This window comes from Camelus bactrianus, chromosome 35 (assembly GCF_048773025.1).
Source record: "Camelus bactrianus isolate YW-2024 breed Bactrian camel chromosome 35, ASM4877302v1, whole genome shotgun sequence".
Taxonomy (NCBI): domain Eukaryota; kingdom Metazoa; phylum Chordata; class Mammalia; order Artiodactyla; family Camelidae; genus Camelus; species Camelus bactrianus.
Window position 1 is genome coordinate 11,626,577 of NC_133573.1, and position 4,334 is coordinate 11,630,910.

The 4,334-nt window shown below is 45.4% G+C and overlaps 1 non-coding gene across 1 annotated transcript; it reads left to right on the forward strand.

Moving 5' to 3' along the window:
• Positions 1 to 2,609: 2,609 nt before the first annotated feature.
• On the forward strand, positions 2,610 to 2,690 carry TRNAV-AAC (transfer RNA valine (anticodon AAC)). Its single transcript has one exon. It is a non-coding gene; the product is annotated as a tRNA-Val (tRNA).
• Positions 2,691 to 4,334: the final 1,644 nt, after the last annotated feature.

The window sequence follows — 4,334 nt, forward strand, 5'->3', positions numbered from 1 at the left end:
CACCAGGAAGGAAATGTGGGCTGCAGCCATCAGAGTGAGTCATGCTCAAGAACTGGGCCATGGCCCCTGAGGTCGGCGGCCCCCAGGGAGAGCCTTTCAGAAGGGGGTCTGGGTAGCAGTTTCCTTTAACTGTTATAACAAATTACCACAGGGGTATTGGCTGAAAACAATGCAAATGTATTATCATATAGTGCTCGAGATCAGAAGTTGCAAAATGGGCCTCACTGGACTAGGATCAAGGTGTCAGCAGGGCTCCGTGCCTCTTGGAGGCTCCAGAAAAGAACCCGATTTGTTTCTTTGCCTTTTCCATCTTCTACAGGCCACCCACGTTTCTTGGGTTGTGGCTCCTTCCCCCGTCCTCAAAGCCAGCAACTTCAGGCTCCATCCTCCCCACGTCAAATCACTCTGACATCTTCACATCTCCGTCTCTTCTGTTTCCAGCATCCACAGTTAAATATAAAGGCCTTTATGATGGCATTGGGCCCAAGCATAATCCAGGACAACCCCCCTTTTGAAAGTCAGCTTATTAGCAAATTTAATTCCATTTACAACCTTAATCCCCCTTTGCCGTACAATGCACTTGGTCATGAGTTCTGAGGATTAGGGTGTGAACATCTTTGGGGAAACATCAGGTCTTAATGAGTGAGGAAAGGAAGGCTAACTTGCCCTAAGCCAGGGCCCGTGGCTGGTGGGCACACTGTGCAGTGCTGTGGAGAAGCCTGGCACAGAGCTGTCTTAAGCCACATGCAGACACCCATAGACAAGTCCTGGGAGGAGCTGAGAATCACCCCCCCACCTAGCCGGAGGGACAGTCTAAATCTGGCAAAGCTGACATCGGGCAGGACTTCCTAGAGAGAACCTGAAGTGGAGCACACAGGGACTTAGCACCCAGGACGGGCTCAGCCAGGTCCAAAGTACCTCTGGAGGAGGTCTGGGAGCAGAGCTGTTCACTTCAAGGTGGCTTGTAGCTTTGTTCCAGTTTCTTTGCAGTGTGTAGGTATTGTAAAAAATACACTGAAACCTGGGGTTATGAGTTGGTTCTAGTGACAAAACAACTTGGCCATCTGAGGTTTATTCTACAGAGAATTCAGAAACAGTGGTGTCAAATGGAAGAGCAGGAGGGGTAGTTTTTTGGGGGGACTGGAAAGATAAAAGAGGGAGCCAGTCAGGCCCAAAGCAGCCATATTAGTTAGGATCCTCTGGAAAAAAGAACCCATAGGATATGTGTGTGTGTGTGTACAGAGAGAGAGAGAGAGAGAAGGAGACTGATTTATTATAAGGAGTTGGTTCACACGATTATGAAGGCGGCCAAGCCCCAAGGTCCATGGTCGGCAAGCTGGAGGCCCAGGACAGCTGCTGGTGTAGCCCTTCCAAAAGGCCAGCAGGCTCAAGACCCAGGAAGAGCTGATGTTTCAGTCTGATTCCAAAGGCAGGAAAAAGCTCAAGACCCAGCTTAAAGCAGTCAGCCAGGCCTTGCTTCTTATTAGCAGAAAGGTCAGCCTTCTGGTTTTAGTCAGGCCTTCAGTGGACTGGATGAGACCCACCCTCATTGGGTAGAGCCATCTGCTCTACCAAGCTCTCTGATGCAAATGCTACTCTTGTAACCAAGCAGGACCCTGCGGGGCCTTCCGGGTCAGACCCTCCTCCCCCATATCCTCTGAAGCTCCCAGATCATAGTATCTCAGGTGTGTCTTCTGAGTTTTTCAGATGCTAAAAACCACCACCAAAGGGAAGAAATTAACTACTTGATGATGAAGAGTATGTGACCCCCAGACCTTCTGGCTCCTAGAAGGTGATAGTGTTGACTCCCTGTTCCCTTGGCATCAACCAATCAGAGGATTTTTGCATGAGCTGATCACAGACCTTGTGACCCGCCCCCCTCCCTTACCTGGCCTTTAAATATGCTTTGCTGAAACTCTTCGGGGAGTTTGGGATTTTCTTGGGCCACCCTATCCTCATTGCTAAGCCCTGCAGTAAACCTTTCTCCACTCCAAACTCCAACGTTTCAGTTTGTTTGGCCTCATGATGTGCGGGCCCACGAACTTGCCTTTGGTAGCACTCTCATCCAAATAAACCCTTGCAGACACATCAGAATAATGTTTAACCAATTGATGGGGCACCCTGTGGCCCAGTCAAGTTGACACATAAAATTAACCATCACAGCGGCCCATGTCCCTGGCCACTGGTCAGCAAGAAGCCACCAAGACATTGTCCTTGCAGTTTCCACAGCAGCCAAAGACTCTCAGGAGAAAGGGTGTGGACATTCCATGTTGCCAGTGGGATCCTTTGCCATGCCACACCCTGGTGGCTGTGTCCTGACAACCATCCCCTCCAGACACAAACCCTCACACCCTGAAAAGAGCAGGAGGCCCAGCCCTCCTCAGTGCCCCTAGACCCTGTGAGCCTCCTCTAACACAGGCCTTAAACACTGCACAGCAACCGCAGTTTACTTTTCTCTTTTCCTGATGTGTGGGCTCCTTGGAAAGAAGACAGTGGACTCATGTAGGTATTCCCAGGGCCTAGCATACAGCAAATGCTCATAGAATGTTGGCTGGATAATAGTAGCAGAATTAGTAATGCTATGGATCATTTTTTTAAAGGTAAAAACAGGAGGGAATATAATAGCTCAGTGGTAGAGCACATGCCTAACATGCATGAGGTCCTGGGTTCAATCCCCAGTACCTCCTCCAAACTTAAATAAATAAACCTAATTACCTCTCCCCAAAAACATTACTCATACAATTATTAGATAAACATAGGTCATAGATTGTATGTCACTCATTAAGGAATAAATAAGACATTCCACCAGTTCCAGGAGCAGAAACAGAGGCCATGAAATGAATTTATAAATCAAATTGATACAAAACTGTTTTTTTTTTCCATGAAAGTGGAATCATCTTCCACCAGACAGATTTTTTTTTTTTTTTTGCACGTCCACACATAAGGTTTGTTGGCTACAACTTTCATAGTCGAAAACTAGCTCAGAGACAATAAAGAGCACCAGGCCTGTAGAATCAGAAAACTCAGGAGGGTGTGTGTGAAACACCAGTTTTCCATGGAGGACACCCAAGGAATCTTTCTGGTCATTTCAAACCATTTCACATTTTTTCCCTGGCAGTGTCTCTCCTTTGAAATCATAACAATCTCAAAGAAAGATTGTTTTTGATGACAAAAGATGGCTTTCATGAGATCTGGCGTGGTTATTTCTACGGGTGCAGCAGGACAGCTAATGACCCCACAAAACATCCAGAAGCAGCCAACAGCTGCCCTCTATCTGGAGTTTGCCTCGGGGATCATATTGAGCTGCTAGCCAGAGGCTATGAAACCCAGCCCACGAAACTCTCTACCAGATTCGCCCTGCAGTCCCACAAACTTGGGTGAATCTTTCTTCTCTGGAGGTTTTTCAAATATTCCCGGGCCCCTGACCCTGCCAGAAAGTGACCTTCCATGCCACCCAGGAGGCTGGCACTGGCAGGTCACCTACCAGGTCAGTTTTCCTTGAAGATATTCTAGACATTGTCCGCAAAAGTACAGTTGAACTTTGCACCTTAGAAGTGGCTGCTCATACCTGACTTAGCGAGCATGGTTCTCAGTTATGACATAGATAAGCCTTGGTTGTACCATCAATTTGCTTAATTATTATACCTTGATGCAAAGGAAGAGAGTTTCTTACTGAGCCTGTGCAAATAACTACATTTCCAAGAGTATTAAAAAGACTTAGTAAGTTTCTGAGTTCCATGAGATCAGTGAAAATCTAGTATCATGTTTCAGTGTTTTATTTTACTTTGAGGAAATGGAATTTGCTAAATTGCTGTGGGTTATGGATAGCTTAAGAAGAGAAGGGGCAGACTCGGGTATCCAGAAAACAGAATCTGAAAACAAATCTACACTATACCAATAACATTTCCCTCATTAGTTCATTCAGTCCTAAGAAACTGTTACTGTTGTACTGAATCTTGGGCTATTACTCTCATGAAGCCATATGTGTCTCAACTAAAAAGTTTTGGAAATTCAGACTCCAACTTCTGGCATAGTTTAAAGTTATCTAAATGATGTCAGCTCAAAAGCCAGAACCCAATAGTCTACTCTTTGATATGTCAATAGGTTGAAATTGCCTGGTACACTTCTTTTCCATGAGTCACTAAGATAGTGTTTATTGAAGATACAATCTCTGGTCAGTTCTTTATCACAGAGCTTCAGGCAAGCCTCAGAGTATAATAAAAACTATCTGTACATGACAAAAACTTAATAACTATGATTAGTTTATTACTGATAATTTTTTAAAATAGAAGATCTGGTGAGAATTCATAATAGAAGAATGCAATATAGTGTTT